The sequence below is a fragment of the Chinchilla lanigera genome, unplaced genomic scaffold (genome assembly GCF_000276665.1).
Source record: "Chinchilla lanigera isolate Chin_1 unplaced genomic scaffold, ChiLan1.0 scaffold00167, whole genome shotgun sequence".
Classification (NCBI taxonomy): domain Eukaryota; kingdom Metazoa; phylum Chordata; class Mammalia; order Rodentia; family Chinchillidae; genus Chinchilla; species Chinchilla lanigera.
Genome location: NW_004955568.1, coordinates 7340 through 29628, shown reverse-complemented (window position 1 = coordinate 29628; position 22289 = coordinate 7340). Strand labels below are relative to the sequence as shown.

General features: G+C 38.8%; 1 long non-coding RNA gene and 1 pseudogene across 1 annotated transcript; both read left to right on the top strand.

The window, feature by feature from the left end:
* Positions 1-560: 560 nt before the first annotated feature.
* LOC102028695 lies at positions 561-8658 on the top strand. The gene is made up of 2 exons (XR_265037.1): positions 561-1002; positions 8275-8658. It is a non-coding gene; the product is annotated as an uncharacterized LOC102028695 (long non-coding RNA).
* Positions 8659-9119: 461 nt separating this feature from the next.
* LOC102019863 lies at positions 9120-22129 on the top strand (annotated as a pseudogene).
* Positions 22130-22289: the final 160 nt, after the last annotated feature.

Below are 22289 nucleotides of genomic sequence, written 5' to 3'. Positions count from 1 at the left end.
GCTGGCATATTCACTTTCTCCCACCAGGAGGAAGGGCACCACCTAACCTCAGCTTTTGTGTATTGATTCCTGTCTTTCTTCCCCACTGCCACCCCATGCTGTGCTGGCCTTCGAAATTTCAAGAGCTGCACTGGACCGGCAATTAAAACTTTCCTTGCTATTTAAAAGGATCCTGGCTTCAAGTGACTGAAACATTCTTCACAAGGTTTTGTATGACCACTTGCAGAGTGTAAGGTCTTTTTCTTTAGAGTCCAAAGATAAAAGTCTCTAATTTGAAATCCAAACCAACCTGCTGATCTGCCGGCAACGGGCTGAGTATTGCCACAAACCTTTAAGGGAGCATTTCACAGGAAGGGGTTGCAAATGGCAGGTTTTTAAAAAATTGTTTTATTTTTTGTTTCTTTGAGAGACAGTGTCCGTAGTTAGGGCTGGTCTTGAACTCAGTATGTGGCCCAGGCTGGCCTCAACCATCCTGCCATCCTCCAGCCTTCAGCCTCCCAAGTGCTGGGATTACATGCATGCGCTACCACACCAGCTCATTGACAGTTCTTGCTGTCTTGATGTTTTGCAGAGAGCCAAGGATGTGAACTTTCACAGCCAAAACTGTCAGAGTCCATGTTACATTCTTACGGTGGCTTTTCCTCCTTGACCAGCGATTCTTTCTATTGCCCTTGACTGGTGGTCTCCCTTTAGAGCTTTAACACCTGGAATTTCAAAAGACTCTAGAAAGAGTTTATCCAGCCTGAGGAGGGCAAGGGCATCCTCCACCTGAAGCCCGAGAATCAAGGCCTTTACAGAATCAGCTGCTTTTTCTAGAACACTGACATCCTTGGTTTCTTTACAAGTCCCTGATTTCTAGTTTTTGTTTTGTTTTGTTTTTCAGACAGTCTTGCTTTGTACTGAAGGCTGGTACGGAGAAATAATGTGCCCAGTTGATAAACGTTTTACTTGGAAAACAGTAGTTTGACGTGTGGTGATGATACCGAGAAGAAAAGTATTTGTGTAAGTAATTAAGGCTGATGTTTAAGTGGCGGGGTTCTCTTGTTTCAGCTTTCTAAGAGCTGACATTTCAGGTATAGGTCAACCATACCAATGGAGTAGGGAAAGAGTTTTGATGCTGTCGCTTCCGGCGTTCTCAAATCTTACCAGCAGAGGTATTGTGCATCTGCAGAGAAGCAAGACAAAATGACGGAAAGCAGCTTGCCTGCCTGCTCACCAGACCAACTCACCTGCAAAGCTCTAAAAGCGGACTGCTTTATTAAGTGCAGTTCATTAGTAGAGGTTTCACCTAACGTTGGTTAGGGACCGACTGTATTCTCAGCTCTTGGAGCAACAGAAACTTGCAACTGATTAGGTTTTCTTTCCTTTTTCTATAAGGTTGTTAGAGTTTTGTTGCATAGGGGCTCAGCTTTGCAGGTCTGCCTTGAAGATTTTGTTCAGTCATTGAGTGCACATACGTTACAACCACAGTTTTAGGAGGAAATGTCAAATAAGATATAATTTTTAATGTGTAATGTTTAGAATAAACATGATTTTCAACATTCGCTGTTTACCTACTTATAAAATCTAAAAAACAATAGGAATAAATTCCTAGGTGAAATATAAAAATACAAGACTCTACCACAGATACAGCCTTTGCCACAATTACCACATGAAAGGCAGTCTTCACACATGGCAACAGCATATTCCATGAACAAGTCTAGCTTACACTGACAGCTCATGTTTTGATTTCATATTTTGTTTTGGCAGGTCATACTTGTCAGGTCTTCCTATTTTGTTAGGTTCCTATTATACACTTCAGTTAGCAGGAAACAAATATCAATAAAACAAAATATTAAATATACCATCACTTTTTAAGAAAAACACATCCACTGTTTATTTGCTTACTAAATCTAAAAAATAAATTTCTATGTGTGGCTGGGCAAAGTGGTGCACACCTGTAATCCTAGCATTCAGGAGCCTGAGGCAGGGGGGTCACCATGAGTTTAAGGCCAGCCTGCACTACATAATGAGACTATGTCTCAAAAAAAAAAAAATTAGTGCATTAATATGATCCCTCAGTTGCAGCATACTGATCATGTCTGCAATCTCCCAAATGAGTGTATGACAAAAGCTTAAATAAGAGTCAAGTGATATGATTTTAGGGCTCCAGGGGGATCAAAACCCTCTCATAAAGTTTGAGATTCTCTGGGGGCTAACACAAAGAACTCTGGTGGCCCATATTTAGTTATCAAATAAAAGAGAGGAATACTGAAGAAAGGCAGAAATCTGAGCAGGACCATTCAAGGACCTTGGAAGTCCACTTAAGGACTTCTTGAAGTAATATGTTAATTTGGAGAACTATGTTCTCTCCAGGAAGGTCTCCACCCAGGAGTAAAATGTCTGCAGCTACAGCTTTTATCTAGTTAATTGACACTGGAGCCATGTGTCTTTAGCTGTGGCCTTATCTTGTCCTTTGAAGCCTCATGGCTTTACAAGCCACTACAGGCCTCAGCTGGGACCAGTGACTCACAGAAGTTCACTTGCTGTTATGGTTTGTATCTAGATATCCGCCCAAAGCCTCATATAGTCATGGGGCAGGCTTCTAGAGTTTGTGAATGATTCATGGTCCAGTGCTGGGATTGTGGGTGTGAGTGCTACACCCACTGTGGGGCAGGCCGCCTGCATATAAGTGAGGGAAAGAGGCTTGCTCCTTCCACTCCTCCGTTTTGTTCTTGTTGCTTTGGTTGTCTTCTGCCATGTGTGACTCTGCCTTGGAGCCAGCTGATTATAGACTAAAACCTCCACAAACTGTTAGTAAAATAAGCCTCTCCTTCCTTAATTCTGAGTGTCAGGTATTTTGTCTCAGAGAGAAAAGTAACTAAGACACTTACAATGAGTCTGCTGCCCATCTCCAGACAAGGAGCCTGGGCCTTGGACAGACCCACAAGTAAAGAAGGAAAGCCAATTGGTTAATTTAAATCCTGCTCAGAATTGCTTTGTAGTGGTTGCCATCAATTCTCCTTTTTGTTTTTATAATTGCAGCAGTTGAAATGTGGCTAGCATTGTCGGGTTTGGTGTCCCTTGTAACCGCAGACTAAGAACAGAAGTAAAAGACACAAGAATGTTAATATAATCAGTCCATTGTAAAATCCAAGATGGGTCTGGTGGCAGCAGACTTCACCACAGTTTTGAAGATCTCGATCTCTTCTGTATGGCTACATTTTTTTTTTTTTTTTTGTACCGGGAATCAAACTCAGGACCTTGCATTTGCCAGGCAGGCACTTATGCCACTAAGTTATATCCCCAGCCCATCTATGGCTATATGTTCTAGGATGGCATCCACAGTGATATTTTATGACTTGTTAATATACAAATATACCATCATCCCCAAGTTATTAACTGTACTGGGCCATCCTATTTATTTATTTGGATGTCTTTTTTTTTTTTTGCCAGTTATTCCTTGTAGCTCTTACAATAAATGCCAACCTAGGCCAGGCACAGTGGCACACACCTGTAATCCTAGCACTTGGGAGGCTGAAGCAGGAGGGCTGTGAGTCTGAGACCAGCCTGGGCTACAAACTGAGTTCAAGGCCAGCCTGAACTGCATAGCAAGACTCTGTTTCAAAAAAAAAAAAACAAAGAAAGAAAGGAAGGAAGGAAGACAGAAAGAAAAGAAAGAAAAAGAAAGAACAAAAGAACAAAAGAAAGAAAGAAAGAAAGAAAGAAAGAAAGAAAGAAAGAAAGAAAGAAAGAAAGAAAATGTTATTAGGTTCCTGCCAGCAATGAATCCTTTTGGATGGAATGCCAACACTTCAATTCAATGCTGGAAATTGTTTGTAATGAACAATATACTACAAGATGTTTTGAAATACCCCAATAATAAAATACAAGTAAAACATTCTTATGCACTAATAGAAAAACTCAAAAATATACTTATCATTACACTTCACTATCTGAACTAAAAGCTTTGATAGCAAGACTTTATCATTCTAATCATCATAATCTAAAGGATTTACAGAACAGTGATGAGGTAATTTTGAAATTTTTAGAACAATAAGGACACTCAAGAGATTTGGTTTCCATCAAAATTGCCTATTTTTCGATAACAAAATGACCTACTACAAAAGAAAAAACTCTATCTGGCTGCTAATCACTCATTTTTTGAAGGCTTTGTTTTGAATTTTCAATTTATACACCATCCAAATACATGACACCTGACGAACAATTTGAATCCTTTCATGGTTACTGAAGTTTATATGCCAAATAAACCTTCCAAATATGGTATAAAAATATAGGCCCTGGTAGATGTGTAGACATTTTATGCCTTGAATTAAGAAAGCTGTCCTGGCCGGGAGTGGTGGCACACACCCGTAATCCTAGCATTTGGGAGGCTAAGGCAGGAGGATCGTGAGTTCAAGACCAGAGTGGGCTATAAAGTGAGTTTAAGACTATCCTAAACTGCATAGTGAGATCCTGTCTCAAAAGGACAAATATATATATATATATATATACATATAATTGTGATATGTTTACATCGGTCATTGTCAAAAGGTTAAGTTTTCAAAAAATAAGACAAGGTTTCTGATTAAAACATTCTCTGGGTACAAAACTAAATTAAGAAACAAAATAATGACAATTTGTTACTGCTAATCTCATGGTGTGTTAAATGTATTCATGCCTTCCAAATGTATAGTCTTCTAAAATGTAAAACTGGGATTGTTTATAATGATAGACATTCTTTCAGATTCATACATCTGCTTTTCTCTTCTGCTCCAGATATTTGTAATAACAGGTTCATGTCAAGCCAACATGAGGTCATCTGTCAAATGATAATTTTTAAGAAAAACATGTGATGTATATGCTATGTATGTGCCACACAATTAGAGATCCTTAGATACTGAACAGCCCAGACAACATTACAAATTTCTTCAATTATGTACTATTAAAGGACAACTAATTAGGTGAAAACTTCTTATGTATTAGATAGGGGTGATTGATTAAAAAGTCTATCATTTCCAAGATGAAGATTTAATTGTGCTACAAAAATGTGATCATGACTGTTACACTACACAACTATGTATGGCTTTTGATTTTAAATTTTCTCTGTAAAACTATATAACTCTTGTCTGTTAACATTCTACAGGGATTCAAATGCTAGAACATTCATGATCGCTTCTTGGCCTTTTGGCTAAGATCAAGTGTAGAACATCCATGGTTGGTAAGAAATAACAGGTCTCTGGCTATACTTTATATTTCAAGGTGCCTAATACTCAGCTAAAATTTAATTATTAAGTTCACTGCTCCCACTACAATGTAATGTCTTTAACCTTCTCTTCTGGATGTTCAACAGCCAAGGTTTGGAGATTGAAAATTAAAAACATAGATGAGCTAAAGGGATAGCCAATATTTTGACCCTAGCCTTCTGAGGTCAATGATGATGCAGGACATAAGAGAACCTCTGCTGTATCATCCTGTAACTAGGTTAAGTCTCTGATCTTCTGATCAAGTGACTGTGGGACCACAGAGGAAAGTGATTCTACAGTGTACAGTGTACCTAAGGGAGTCACCAGGAGAGAAAAGTCTCCGAAGCTTTCACAGAAAGCAACTTGGTCAAGCAATGGCCGTGACTCATCCAGACAGCTAACACTGACAGTAGAACTGAGGGGCACTGTATAAGGTTCCAAGGTAAATCCTGAGGAGATTTAGTTGACCTTGATAGATAGCAAGAAGTTAATTTTAATTAATATAGGTTTCACTTTAACTTGGTCATGGTATAACGAGAAAATGTATAAGACAATGCCATAGTAATACAAATTTCTCCAAAAATTGGTTTATTCTTTCCTAGAGGCTGCCAAACTCCAAGTGACCATACAGATAAAACCAAAAATAAATATGCTAGTTTCCTTCTACCAAGATCCACCAAGTCCACCTCATAAAGAGAGTTCATAACTGGTAAACTATAACAGGACTTCTGAGGCCATTAGATTTAGCTCTCTGGAGGGAGGGGGTCCCTGACTGCAGTCTTTCTTTACATCAACCCTTCTCAGCTTGAAGCTGTTAAGATGAAAATTATGCCCAGTCTTCCCTAACCATAGTTAGGGATAGCTGTTCAGAGGGAAAATATTATAGATAGCTAAGTTAGTTACAAGTATTATAGGCAATTAGACTGCAGCTGCAGTCTCCTTTTAGTTAATTGGGGTTGGAGCCAAATGTCCTCAGCTGTGGCCTTATCTTGTCCTTTGAGGCATCACAGCTTCACAGAACAATATAGGCCTCAGTGGTAACCAGTGACTCATAGAGGTTCACTTACTATGAGTCCACTGCTTATCTCCAGACAAGGGATGTAGGCCTTGGACAACTTACAAGTAAACATGGAAAGCCAACTGGTTAATATTAAATCCTGCTCAGAGCCACTTCATAGTGCTCTCCATCAATTCCTCCTTTTTGTTTTTGTAATAGTAGTTGAATCAGGGTAGGTCATAGTTGTATGGTGTCTACCAGTTGGCCCATCCTGGCTTCTCTTCAGCAGACTATGAATAGAATAAAGAGAAACACAAAGATTACTCCAAATGGACTAACATAAAGCCAAAAGTGTGTCTTCAAATAGTTGAATAGATTTAATTGGTTTAAAGTATCAGAAAATTTGTCCCAACCTTGAATTTTTTTGTCAAATTTTTGGGTTTGCCAGGACATTGACAATACCTCCTTCTGGAGGGCATTGATATAGTAATATTTTGATGGATAGTAATATTTTGATGGATAGCTCCTTGTACATGTTTTTATATCCTCCCAAGGATGCACAGATTTGTTGTAAGGCAAGGGAGTAATGCAGAAATGAGTGGCCTTATAATGGCATTTCAATCCTTGTAAGAGTTATAGACTGTCTATTTGGTTGCCCATCCATACACAGAAGTTTCCAGCATGCTAAGCTGTACTTGTAATTTAGCATCTGTGTTACACTGGATTTTCCATGCTTCATCAGTAGTCTTTGTCCAGTTATTTATAAAATGAGTTGTTTGTACAGGATACATGATGGCCATGGAAGGAGCTGCCACACTGAAAATTAGGAGAACCAGAGAGACAATTCCTGCAATAATCAAATGAACATTCTCTTTGTCCTTTGGGTCAGATGTGTTTCACTAATATATGTAGCAAGTGTGACACAGGAGAATAGGACCATGTTTCAATGAGATTAACAGGGGTTCAAACTCCTGGCATGTGACCCATTATTAATAACATCTGTCCATAAACAAAACCTGGTTTAACACAGTGACTCAAGGTATAATTTGAGCATTTAAAAGAACTGGCATTCCAAGATATGGTGCCATATAGGAATACATATGGATTATCAATGCAAATGGAAGTTTGGACAGTCTTGTAATGTTTTAACTGAAGAACTTCCTTATTATTGGATTTTATGTTTTTGCCAGTCCATATACTTCCTTTTTTAAAAGGTAGGATCAGCTTCCAAAAAGATAGTTGTATTGGTCTTATGTGTCCACAACAGATTAAGTGTGGCATAGGGGTACTAAACCCTGAGGCAGTCCAATTTATAAGTTGTATGGGTAGAGATTGTTTGGTAGTGTTATCTTGATATGTCCAATTTGGAATTTGCTGTGGGCCTATATTTTTTACCTTGCCAATAATTTCTCCCGGTGGGTTCTAACCAATAAACTCATATTATCCTATTTTTCCTTTAATTCCTGCCTCAGCCTGACAGGCCACCTAAGGCCAAATAGCATCTTCATGTATTTCAAAAGAGTAACTATAGAGCAAATAGATATCTTTGGTTTCCATGAATCTGTTATATTTCCTAAGGTAGGTGGATCCTTAGGTAATAATAACCACTTGCTCCAAAGTGTGTCCCACCCAAGTTTGAGGGCAAGTGGCATAGCAGTACTTTGAATGAACTTTAACATCTTCAACACAATGGTGGAAAAGCGAAATATAAAATATAATTAATAGTTGCCTTGTCTGGCATATAAATAGGGATGACTGGGCCTGGAATGATGTCTAACTTAGGGCCAGTCATATCTGGTTCATGATAAATCTCAGGTGGAGGATCTGCTCAAGTAAATGAGTCCAATCAATGGTGGATTAGGGACATAAGCCCAATACTCCACTCCTGAAACAGATGTTATACATACAAATACTGCCAGCAGAGCCATTAAGACAACCAAAAGATTCTCAGGGGTTGGTAGAACTCCATTTCTGCTGACTGTCTCTAGCCTCATGGATTGTCACTTGTATGTTATTCCACTGGATCATTCGTCCTCTTTCCTGTTCTTGCAGGAGAGCTGGAGGTGGATTTTCTGGCTGATTGGCAGGTCCCTGGGGGCAAGTCTTGTTGGACAGGCTCATCCTCTGGAGGGCTCGGATTGGTGGAGTCATCACACGGGACTGTCTTCATTGTCAGTTGTATCTCCTGCCAAGGTTGTACATTCCTGGACAGCAGCCACCTCATGGATCCATCACCTGTTAAGACACAAGGGTAACCTCATCTCCACGTTATTAGCTGAACCGGTCCTTCCCATTTTCCTGTGTTGATGTCTTTCCAAAGCACTCAAGCCCTATGCTGAGCATCATCATAGGATGCTGACCAATGAAGTTCTGCAGGGGTCAATTTATTGTCTGCAGCTGGGTTTAAAATATTTACAGTAAAAATGGCTAAATCTAGTTGTGCTTGTGGGGATAACTGTATGCCTTCTTTTTGCTTTTGTAATTGAGTTTTAAGAGATAGATGCATTCTTTCTACAATTACTTGCCCTTGAGGGATTCCTGTAATGTGTTTAATGTGCCGTAGCTGAAAGAAGGATTATTAAAGGTTTACTAATATATGAAGGCCCATTGTCAGTCTTTATGGTGTGTGGAACATCCACAGAAGCAAATGTTGACAAGCAGTGTTGTTGCACATGGCCAAGTTTTTCTCCTGTGTGGCAAGCTGCATGCATTAAATGAGAATACATATCAATAGATACATGATATATTGCCAAAAGAAGAGAAATGTGTAACATCTGTTTGCCAAATATCATTATGTTTTAAGCCTCTGGGGTTACTACCCTCTTATGGCACAGGCCTAGGAGCCTTTAGACAAATAGGACAGGACATAACAATTTGTCTTACTTGAGACCTGGATAATGGAAATTCTTTGGTTAAAGCCTTACTACTTTGATAATGGTATGAGTGAGATTGTCTAGCTGCATCAAATGGAGTAGTAAAAGCAATTAACAAATCAACTTGTTGATTCCCATATGTTAAAAATGCAGGTAACTTAGAATGAGACTTTATGTGGCCAGTATAAAAGGGTGTTGTTCGTTTATGAATTGCCTTTTGTAGCATGAGAAACAAATTAAATAGAGGCAGATCTAAAGTTGACTTGTAGGGTGGTGCTCTCAAGCCTCTGAGTAAGGTGGACTGCATAGACTGAATCACTAATTATGTTCATAGGTTTAGAGTTAAATTGTTGTATGACAAAATAGCAGTAATTTCTGACCTTTGTGCAGAAAGTCCTGGAGTCTCTATTACCTGTTGATAATCCTGACTGAAAATTGCTGCCTATCCCTTGGATGAGCCATCAGTAAAATAAACTACTGCATCAGAAATAGGTCCAAATTTAGTGATTTTTGGACTAATACATGAATGCTTCAGAAAATTGAAAGATAGGATCACTGGGACAATGGCTATCAATTTGTCCTATAAAATCTGCAAATGCTACTTGCCAAGATAGAGCTTGTTGTAACAGAGTCAAATAGTGATTTAAATCAATAGGCAATACAATTGTAGCAGGATCAGTACCAAGGAGTTGTTTGGATCTTGTCCTTCCCATAGTGACAACCTTGGCAATTAGTTCTAAATATAATTGTAAGGCTTTCATTAACTGTTTAGAAAGGTAAAGCCATTTGATAGGATAAATTTGTTTATCATAAAATCGTCCCATAAGACCTGTGGGAGAGTGAGGAGTATTTAAAATGTAAAGGATAAGAGGATAATTTGTATTTATTCTAAAAACTTGATGCTGATATAACATTTTTTCAACCAAAGTTAGTTTCTTTTGAGCCTCAGTAGATAAACTATGACGGGAATCAAAAGCCAGGTCTCCCTGTGGACTATTATATAAATGTTTTAATTGATAGGTAGCAATACCCAGTTTTGGCCTTATCCAATTTATGTCTCCTAATAACTTTTGACCATGATTCAACATTTTTAAATCATCTTGATGAATCTATAGATTTTGTGGCCTGATTGCCCTGTTAGTCACTAGCATTCCCAGGTAATAAAAAGGATTGCACAATTGTACTTTGTCCAGAGCAAGCAGGGGCCAAAGGATATTAAATCTCATTTTTTCTCTGCAAAGAGGTCATACAGTTGTTTTTTAATTGGGAGCTGCCAGTAAGATATCATCCATGTAATAAATTATATGTGCAGAAAGATAGGCTTGCCTCACTCTGTGTAAGGCCGGTGGTACAAAGAACTGGTACAAAGTCAGACTATTTCACATTCCTTGAGGTTATGTGACCCATTAATATAGTTGCATTGGCTCTTTAAAATTTAAACGAGGTACAGAAGAGGCAAAATGCAGCCTATCTGTGGGATAAAGAGTAATGTTAAAAAAGCAGTCTTTGAAATCAATTATGATGAGACACCAGTCTCTGGGAACTGCAGTTGGGTTTGGCAATGCTAGCTGTAGTGCCCCATATAGGAATTAAGCAAGCATTCAAAGCTCTTAAGTCATGCAATAACCTCCATTTGCCTGATTTCTTTGGAATAACAAAGACAGGAGTATTCCAAGGACTAACTGAGTTTTCTAAATGTCCTAGCTGTAATCACTCCTCAACTAATTTGTGTAATTGGATTAGTTTTTCCCTGCTAAGGGCCACTGGTCTACCCAAACAGGCACCTCAGTTTTCCATTATAAAGGCAGAGCTGTTTTGGAGGGTTAAGTATCAATGGCTCTTGTTAAAAAACCTGTTGATATCCAATACCATGCCTGTCATTTTTAGGTGTAATTCTTTTTTTTTTTTTTGTCTTTTTGAGACAGGGTCTCGCTGTGCAGTTCAGGCTGGCCTTGAGCTCACTTTGTAGCCCAGGCTGGTCTCAAACTCACAATGATGCTCTTGCCTCAGCCTCCCGAATGCTGGGATTACAGGTGTGCGCCACCACACCCAGTTTAGGTATAGTTCTTATAGGCTCTTTGATTCCCTGCAGGTTTTTTTCTAGCCCTTTGTCTTCTTGACATCCCATGTTAATCATCATTTATCTAATTTTAGGATTTGAATCTATTTGTTTAATTTTAGAATTAGACTTTGTTTAAAGTTAAGATCAGAATCACTAGTCAACATTAATTTCCACTTTTGCAACAAATCTCTTTCCCACAAATTGACCAGAATAGGTGTCACATATGGTAAAAAGAAACCCTCTCGTTGGTCTGTCCCCTCATAAGACAAGGGTGACACACTTTGTAGTACATGCTGAGAGGATCCCAGTCCTATTAAGGACGTAGAAGCCCTTTGTGTTGGCCACATGGTAGGCCATTGTTATAATGGGAGTACAGACATGTCTGCACCAGTATCTATTAAGCCTTCAAAACATTTTCTATTAATCTTTACAAAACACATAGGCCTATTTTTAGTCATTTCCTGTGTAAAATAAATTTCTCTCTTTGTAGTCATTCTGAGGTTGTTGCTCCCTCCTGACCTATCTATATTTAACAAAAGAAAGTTTATCTATAGGTAACAAAATCAACTGCACCACATATTCTTCCTGCTCAAAAACCCAGAGATCCATAGCACATGCAAAAACTTGTATTTTGGTTTGAGAATCACCATCAGTCACACTAGGTACAATAGTTATTCCTTTTAAACTTAGATCAGCCTTTCCCAGTACAAGACCAACTGTTCTCTCAGGTGGAGGACACCAAACTCCTATGGGAATTGGGGTAGGTTTTTCACCCGCAACAAGAATAACTTTGCAAGCCACAGGATGATCTAATCCTGTACTTTGTATTGTTCCCCTGATGAGTGAATTTACATCTCTCCAGGGAGCCACCTTTGAGATTGTTGTTGAATCTGTTGATGTGTTTGCACTGGATAAGGCTGACTGACATTCTGATTCACAGATTGTATTCCCTCTATTTTTGGCCAGCCTGAGGAAAAGCCCTCAAATTGTTTCTTGGCCAAGGTCTACCGTCCTTATGGAATTTAGAATGACAATGTTTGGCCCAATGTCTCCCTTTTTGGCATCTTGGACAGGGTCCAGGCATGGGATCCAAACCTTCCATGCCAGAGGCATTTTTTCTTTGAATTGCTGCAGCTGCAGCAACTGTCCCATTAGATCCAGCAAGAACTCTACAGTTTTTTCCTAATATATCCCATTTGTCCACAGTTAAAGCATTTTATATTACCGCCTTTAGTATTAGCAAAACCAGCCATAACCTGAGTCATCATAATTGTTTTACACAATTCAGTTCTGTGTTGGTTTGGGGCTTATTTTGCAAGGGGAACAATATAATATAGGACACATGTTCTATATTATTTATAATAGTCACCCAAAGAATGATATACAAGAGTGCAGGAAATCTGTCCACACACTAAGACCAAGGAATCTACCCAAGGCCCTGGATCCCACGGAAATGTCTTACTTGAGTTCGGCTGAAGACCTACAGCTCATTACAATGCCTCACATGAGTCCAACTGGAGGCCTACAGCCCATAACAATATCTCATGCAGGATCTGTGCTGGGAAGGCCCAAAGGTCAGTGGTGGAATCTAGTAAGTCTGTGCCAGTGGGATGAAGGATCTGTGCTAGCAGGCTGAAAGATCTATACTGGAGCCAGAAAATCACATGCAAAGTAAGAACCAGAGCTCTCCTGAAAAGTACCATAGCCATTCTCAACAACAGTGAGGTCCTGAGCTCCTCTGATGGTCAGGACTGCTGACCGTCAGGAAAGCCAATGCAACAAGCTTCTCCAGGAGACTTTGTAGTGGACCATCTTCCCCTCTAGAGCCAGGAAGTGATGCTTAGAGTGAAGACCAGAGCTTTGCCAAAGTGAACCAAAGCCATTCTCAGTGCCAACAAGGTCCTGAGCTCCTTGGAGGATGAAAACAGCCAAGTTTATCAGGAAAGCCTGCATGACAAACTCCTCCAAGAAGACCAACAGCTCCTTACAGCTTCACTCTGCTTCCAGCAGGCTCCCAATAGCTTCTACTAGCTCCCAACAGCCCAACTTCTCCAGTTTTGCCTCTTATGCTGCTGGTAATAATCCTCAGGCGGACCTCCCACATCTAGCACCATGCTTAATCAGTTCAGCTGGGGGTTATAAGTTGACCACCAGTTGTCAATCCACTACAAGTTCCAGTATCCTGAAAAGCTTATATGTTGTCAAATTATTGGTTGATTTTACAGGATTTAAAGCTTATTTGCAGTCTCAATTAGCACTCAAATATGCTAGTTGTAGAATTAAAATGTCTGCAGCTTGTGTGCTTGAAACCTGTCTGCAAACAAATTGAGTATAGAGTTCTTTAGGGCCTTGAAGGACGTGTAAAAAGGACTGCACAGGAGTTCCATCCTCTAGAATACTTGCCCATACTCTTTTTAGTAAATCTTCCAAATGAGTTCCAACTCAGATGCAAGCAGGGGTACCAGTGAATTCCCCTTTTGCAGCTGTTTGTCCCTTAAAATCTGTAAGTTTCTGGATAGAACTGAATGGGATGTTCTTTTGAAAGGCTCCTGCTTCTGCTGAGAAGGTCCCTTTAAGAACTCTGCTTTGGCTGCAGATGCCTTCTGCTGCAGACATTTTGTTTCCTCTGTGTCCAAATCAGAGACTATTGATCTATGTAATAGACTTAAAACTGAATGAACCAGGTTCCAAGTTGAAAATATCTCAGGGGAAATGACTTTTCCTGCACTGTGTGCCTTTTTAAGATTTTTTCCAACTCTTTCCCAATTATCAGTATCTATAGTGTCTGCCTAAGGAAATCATGGATTATATTTGGTTACCTCTTTTAACATTTTTGTTAGGTCTTTTGCAGGCACATGAGCCCCTGAGCATTTAAGCAAACTTTGGAGCAGCTGCATGTGTTGTTGCTCCTCAGCTGAAAACTTTTGGCTCATTTTACTCCCAGATGAAGCAGGTTACTCAGAGTAGGATGACTCACCCCTATTCCTTGTGGAATGCTTCTCTTCCCTCTCTTCTCTAGGCATACCTGGTGAAGTTTTTATTCTGTGAAGGCCTTCTCTATCTCCCATACTTTCCACTCTAAGTCGACTTACTCGTTCAGAATAAAAATTCCCAATCCAAGGACTTCAGGTCCCTGGTCTGGGCACCAGTTAACAGTTTAATAATATCCCTTAGTTATTGTGGCCTGATAAGGCCTGCAATTTTCCAAATGAGTGGATGGTGAAGGCTTAAATAAATGAGACAAGGGATATGATTGTGGGGCTCCAGGCTTTAAACCCTCTAACAGAATTAGAGATTCTCTGGGGCTAAGACGAAGAACTTCTCTGGGTGGTCTGCATTTATTTGATTTTCAAACAAAGGAAGGGGATACTGAAGAAAATGTGGGAATCTTAGAGGAATCTAGCAGGACTTTGGGAGATATTTTCCCAAGTAGGAAATTATGTCAACTGGGAGAACTATCTTATCTTTAGGTTGGCATTTATTGTAGGAGTATGGAGCCTGCAGCTGCACTCTCCTTTCAGTTAGTTGGGGTTGGAGCCAAATGTCCTTAGCTGTGGCCTTATCTTGTCCTTTGAGGCATCACAGCTTCACAGGCCAATATAGGCCTCAGTGGTAACCAGTGACTCATAGAGATTCACTTACTATGAGTCCACTGACCGTCTCCATACAAGAGGCATAGGCCTTGGACAATTCACAAGTAAACATGGGAAGCCAATTGTTTAATATTAAATCCTAATCAGAGCCAATTCATAGTGGTCTCTGCCAAATGTCAACATGGTTTCTACATTTGTTGTTCTATTCTGTTCCTGTTTTTACTGCTTCTTTTTCTCTTTCACTCGTCTTCTTCACCAGTTTCCCAAAGTTTGAGTAATCTTCGTCTTCCAGCTTTACTTCTAATCTATTCCTCTTCATTTATTTCTTTATTTCCCTAATCCTTTTAAAATTTTCTCCCCTGAAGGTAAAAATCACTATATTGAGGGGTATTTACTATATACAATATTCTGGTTCAGGTTAGATTTTGTTTTATAACAACAAATATAGTTCATATGGTTAAAGGCAGCAAATTAATATTTATAAGTTTCTCACTTTCTAGGCTCTGTTTGATGCAATTGTTATTGCTGCTTATACTACTTTAGCCAAGGCGATATAATTGTTCTAATCAGTTGTTCTTCCTGGTATACCAAGACTGAGATTGCCTAAGGGTCATAAACAATACTATAGGGTAGTGCAAAAGAACTGGGAGCCAGGCCAAGAGAATAGTGACTATCCATGCTGAATAAATTGAAGAAGTGGGATCTTTCAACAGACTCAAAACCTAGAAGCCAGCTAAATTTGGAAAACACCTATAAGTAGTAGTCATTTCCTAAGGGCCCTAAATACTAGCAATAGTGAAACCTGGATTGCAATCATCAACCCGGGAATTAAAAAAATAGAAAATTAGAAGGCACTTAAACAAGATTGAACCTCAGACTTCCAGCTCATCAAAGGCAAATCCAAACTATTTGAAGGCACCCAACTGGACTCTCTAAAGTGATTACAGTGGAAGTAACAAAGCAGATGAATGAAGCTCTAGAAAAAATCAAATGAGAAATAATTTCTCAGATAATTACAGACACAGTGCCCATAATGAAAGACATGCTTCTTGAATTAAGATCAGTTACAGATAAAAAAAGAGGAGCTTAAGAAAATGATGGAAACCATGGACACCCAATATGGGAAAGAAATGGAATCCATGAAACAAATTGAGACAGATATCCAGGAGGTTAAAAATTGCATTTAAAGTATATACAGCAAAATAAACCAATGTAAGGACATAACAGCAGATGTAGAAGAGAGGACTGCAACTAGTAATCATGAAAATAAAGATTTCTTAAAAATAGCAACGGACCATGAAAAATCAGTTCAACAGCTGCTAGAAGACACAAAGAATAAGATTCATTAGAGTCAATGAAAAAGCAGGAGGTAGCACAAATGACATAAAAAACCTGTCCACAGAAGTAATGGCAGAAAACTTCCCAAGAAGGGAAAAGGAATTTGACATACAGTAACTGAGGCATAATAGAACTCCAATTAGCCATGTTAAAAAAATCTACAAGGAATATAATAGTAAAGATTCCAGAAATTTCACATAAAGAGAATATTAAAAGCTGTTAGAGAAAAGAAACAAATCACCTATAAAGGAAACCCCATCAGAATCACAGCTGACTTCTCAACATAAACCTTCAAATCAAGGAGAGCTTGGGGTGAAGCATTTCAAGCCCTAAAGAAAATAACCTCCAATGTAGATTGATGTGCCACACAAAACTATCTTTCAAAGTTGAAATAAGACATTTATTTCAAAGGAGAAATAAGACATTTCCATGACAAAGAACAACTGAGGAAATACATGCACATCAAACCAATACTCCAAAATGTTCTGAAGGACATTCTAGAATGAGATAGCAAGGATTACAACTCCATTAACCCCAATGGAAGGAATCCAACAGGCAAGGCAGAAAGTCAAGCAATTAAAGAGAAGTATAAAGGGGAGCCAACAACAGGGAAAAAAATGACAAGGGTAAGTCAATACATATCAGTTATGTATTATGTTAATGGTCTCAGTTCACCAATCAAAAGAAACAGACTGGTTCACATGGACCAAGGAGCAAGATCCAACAATATGCTGCATACAAGAAACATTTAATTCAAAAAGCAATTCACAGAACATCAAAGGATGGAAAACAATACTCTATGTGACAGAAACCCAGAAAAAAGGAGGGGTAGCTATGCTATTTGCAGACAAAGTGGATTTCAAGCCAAGATTGATCAAGAGAGTCAAAAAAGATCACTACATCCTTGTTAAGGAAACAGTCCAAGAGTAAAATATAACAATCATAAATATATATGCACAAAGTACCAATGCACCCACCTATATAAAACAAATATTAATGGATATGAAAAATGAAATAAGCACTAATACAGTTGTAATGGAGGAACCACCATACCCCAGTGTCACAAATACACAGGTCAACTAGAGAAAAAAATCAACAGTGAAACATTAGAAATGAACCAAGCTTTTAAACAAATGGACTTAGTAGATGTCTACAGAGTGTTCCACCATACAACATCAGAATGCACATTCTTCTCATGGGACATTCTCTAAAACAGAACACATAATAGGTCATAAAACATGCTTAATTAAATGCAACGGAATTGAAATTATCTCATGTATATTAGGAGATCATAGTGCTATGAAATAGGAAATCAATGGTGAAAGAAACCACAGGAACTTCATGAATACATGGAAATCAAATAACACCTTCTTGAATAACCAATAGGTTACAGATAAAATTAAAGAAGAAATTAGACAGTTTCTACAATTAAATGGTAATGACAATAGAACATAGTGGAACTTATGGGACACAATGAAAGCAATCCTATGAGGAAAATTTATAGCAGTGAATACCCATATCAGAAAAACAGGAGTGAGCACAAATAAACAACACAATTTTAAACCTCAATCTTCTAGAAAAAGAAGGGCAAGTCAAGCCCAAAGCTAGTATGAGGGAGGAAACTATAAAGATCAGAGCAAAAATTAATGCACTGAAGACTAGAAAACAATACAAAGAATCAATGAATCAAAGAGTTGGTTCTTTGAAAGATTAAATAAAATTGACAAACCCTTAGTCAAGCTTATCACAAAAATTAAAGATTCACATTTATGCAATTAGGAATGAAATTTAAATCACAACAGAATCTGCAGAAATCCAGATCATTAACATCTATTTCAGAACCTGTATTGTACTAAGATGGAAAACACAGAAAAAGGAACAGATTCCTAGATACCTATGAAGCTGAATCAAGAATATATAAAAATTCCAAATAAACTGATATCAGTCAATGAAATTGAAGATGTAATTAAAAACCTACCAACAAAGAAAAGCCCAAGTCTGACAGATTCACTGCTGACTTCTACAGAAATTTAGAGAAGGCCTAATGCCACTATTTCTCAAACACTTTACTAAAACTGAAAGAGAAGCAATACTCCCAAACTCATTCCTGGAGGCAAGCATTAATCTGATACCAAAACTAGAGAATGATCCAACCAAAAAAGAGAAGTACAGGCCAATCTTCCTAATGAAAATTGGACACAAAAATCCTCAATAAGATACTGGCAAATTGAATGCAGCAAATCATCAAGATTATATACCATGACCATGCAGGATTCATCTTGGGGATGCAGGGATGGTTCAATATATGCAAATCAATAAATGTAATAGGCTGGGTGCAGTGGTGCATGCCTTTACAGGATTTGGGAAATGGAGGCAGGGGATTGATAAAAGTTCAAGGCCAGCCTGGCCTACATAGTGAGTTCAAGATCAGTCTGACCTACATAGTGAGACCCTGTCTCAAAAAGACAAAAAGTAATTTAAAAAAATAAAAAGTAAATAACTCAATGTAATACACCATATTAACAGAGCCAAGAACAAAAACCATATGATCATCTCAATAGATGCAGAAAAAGTATTAGACAAAGTCCAACACCCATTCATGCTAAAAACCTTACAGAAAATTGAATAGATGGTCTTTATCTCAGTCTGATAAAAGCCATCTATGACAAACCAATAACTAACATCATACTAAATTGACAAAAACTGAAAGCTTTCATTCTAATATCCAGAATAAGACAAGGATGTCCATTGTTATCACCTTTATTCAGTATAGTTCTGGAAACACTAGCCAGAGCAATTAGACAAAAAAAAAGAAAGAATAACAATAGGAAAGGAAAAAGTTAAATTATCATTATTTTTTAAATCTACTTTGGGTTAATTTGTAGATAATATGATGTATGGTGATTGCATGTAGATAACCAACACTTTGCTGTACTTTCCACAAAAGAGTGCTTGACACTTTTGATAAAATCATTTGACCATAAACAAAAGGATTTATTTTAGGACTTTCAATTTTGTTCTGTGGATCTACATATTTGTCCTTACCAGTATTCTGATGGCCATACGTCCAAAATTGTTATACAGATTTAATACAATTCTGATCAAAATTCCAATAGTACATCTAACAGAATTAGAGAAAACAGTCCTAAAATTCATTTGGAACCAGAAGAGACCTAGAATAGCAAAAGCAATTCTGGGCAACAAAAGCAAGGCAGGGGCATCACAATCCCTGGCTGGAGATTGTATTACAAAGCTGCTGTGATAAATACATCAGGGTACTGGCAAAAAACAGACCTGCAGTCAATGGAACAGATTACAAGATGAATAAACTACAGACATATTCAGCTACCTTATCTTTGACAAGGGAACCAAACATCATCGCTGGAAGAAAGATAGCTTCTTTAATAAATGCACTAGAAAAACTGACTTTACATAGGCCAAAGATTAAAACTAGACTCATATTTTTCACTATGCACTAAACTAAAATTGAATGAGTTCAAACATCTAAACATTAAAACAGAAACACTAAATCTGCTGCAAGATAGAATCAGTAGAACTTGATACAGGCAAAGACTTTGATATAGGCAAAGACTTTATGAGCAAAACCCCGATTGCACAGGAACTACCACAAAGAATCAACAACTGGGATCTCATCTTATTAAAAAGCTTTTGCACAGCAAGAGAAACCACCAACAGAGTGAAAAGACAAGCCACAGAGTGGGAAAATGCTTTTGCCAGTGTTCCGCAGACAAAAAGGATTACTATCTAGAATATATGAAGAACTCAAAACAATCAGAGGCCCCCAATTTAATAATACAATCCAAAAATGGGCATTTGATATGAATAAACACTTCTCAGATGAAGAAGTATAGACAGAAAATAAATATATGAAAAAATGTTCAACATTACTGGTCATTCAAGAGATGCAAAGTAGAACAATGCTGAGAGTCCATCTCATTCCAGAAAGAATAGCTATTATTCTATTCTTTCTTGGACTGTGGAACCACTGTGGAAATCAGTGTGGCGTTTCCTCCAAAAACTAAACCTAGAGGTTCCATTTGACCCAGGTATTCACCTTCTTTGTATCTTCCCAAAAGAATTAAGAGCATCACACCACAGCGATATGTGCACACCCATGTTTAGAGTTCACAGTGTGTAATAGCTCCATCTTGGAAATAGCGAAAGTGCTTATCAACCAATAAATGATAAAGAAGATGTGTTATTTTTAATACAATGGATTACTACTCTGCCATAAAGTAGGATAAACTTGAGACATTTCTAGCTAAATGGATACACTTAGAGACCATACTCTTCAATGGATTAAACTGGACACATGTAAAATACTGCATTTTTTTTTCTGGTATGATAAAACAAAAGTGTAAATAAGGAGCAAAATATATGGTAGATATAGGGAAATGGTGGAAAATATTTAAATAAGAAGGGGAACAAGGGAGAGGGTGGGGGAAAGGAAGGAAGGGATAAGAAAAGAGAATAGAAGGAAAAAAATGGAAGCAAAGCTTTTGTAAATAAGAAGGGGAATAGGGGTTGAAGGGAAGGGAGGGGAATGGGAAAAGAAGAAACAAGATATATCATGTACAGGTATAAATTCCCTATGATGAATATTGTCATTATTTATATCTAAAATGTACAAATTAAAAAAAGAATGTAAAGGTATAGCTACAAAATTAAATATAATTCCATGAATAAATTGTCAGTTTCTTGCTCAGAAGTATCATTAGATTCACAGATCATCTATTTTTTCATATATGCATTTGTTAATAAACTGAAGTAAATTCATGTCACATGATGACAATGATATGCAGTGTAATAACTATTGTTACTCTGATTTGATTATGGAATTTTATTGTTTCATAAAATAAAAAACCATGTAAAAAGTGATACATATATATGAATATAAAAAATTTAAACGCAAAGTACAAAGGATGAGCTAGGTGAGGTGGTGCATGCCTGTAATCTGAGCACTCTGGAGGCTGAGGCAGGGGAATCACTAGGAGTTTCAGGCCAGCCTGGGGTACAAAGTGAGTTCGAGGCCAGCTTGAACTGCACAGCGAAACCTTATCTCAAAAAGTCAAAGAAATAAAAATAAGAACAAAGTACAAGGGACAAACCTTGAAATTTTTATACGGCCGAGCGAGGTGGTGCATGCCTGTAATCCAGCACTGGCTGAGGCAGGATTCCCAGTTCAAGGCCAGCCTAAACTACACAGTGAAACCTGTTTCAAAAAAAAAAAAAAAAAAGGAAGGCTCCACCGGAGGTCCCATGGATCTGTTTCTTGCTTCAACACATCCGGGAATTCCCTCTTCTCACCCTGTTTCCAAACCGGCCAAGACCGTTCTGAGGATAGCTCCTTCTTGCTGAACACGGTGACCTCTCAGATTCGTCAGAGAAATTCCGCCGAGCTGGAGGCTGCCGTCAAACGCCCGGTGAATCTGCCCCTGCGGGCCTGCTACACCTCCCCCTCTCTGGGCTGCTCCTTCGACCTCGGTGCTGTGGCCCCGGTGGGCCTGGGCCGTTTCCTCCGCGAGCTGGCCAAGCAGAAACGCGAGGGCGCCACGCGTCTCCTGAAGATGCAAAACCAGCGCGGCGGCCACACTGTCTTCCAAGACGTGCAGAAAACCTTCTGTAGATGAGTGGGGTAAAATCCTGGACGCCGTGGAGGCCGCCCTGACCCTGGAGAAGCAGCTGAACCAAGCTCCTCTGGATCTTCTTGCCTAGGGCTCTGTGGAGACACTCCCCCATCTCTGCGATTTCCTGGAGAACCACTCTCTAGATGAGGAGGAGCTGAAGCTCATGCAGAAGACGGGCGGCCGGCGCACCACCCTCCGCGGGCTGACGGCCAGAGGCCCGGCTGGGCGAGCGCCTCTTCGAAAGGCTGACCCGCGAGCAGCACTAGGAGCCCCGAGCGCCTGCATCACCTGGCATCAGGGCTTTGGGAAACCCTGTCCCTCCGGGCACTAGGGAGCCTCGAGAGCCCTCCTCCCAAGTCTGGGACCCGAAGAAAATAAAATATTTTGCATAAAAAGAAAGAAAGAAAAAAAGTGTGAAAGAGAGAGAGAGAAAGAAAAGCGCTCTAACTTCTAAAATATAAAAAATATAAAAACCGGCGATGCTCCTTAGTGCTTAGTGTCCTGAGAGATTTTAAATATCTCGCGATCCTTACATCCCTCGGGATCCTAAAAT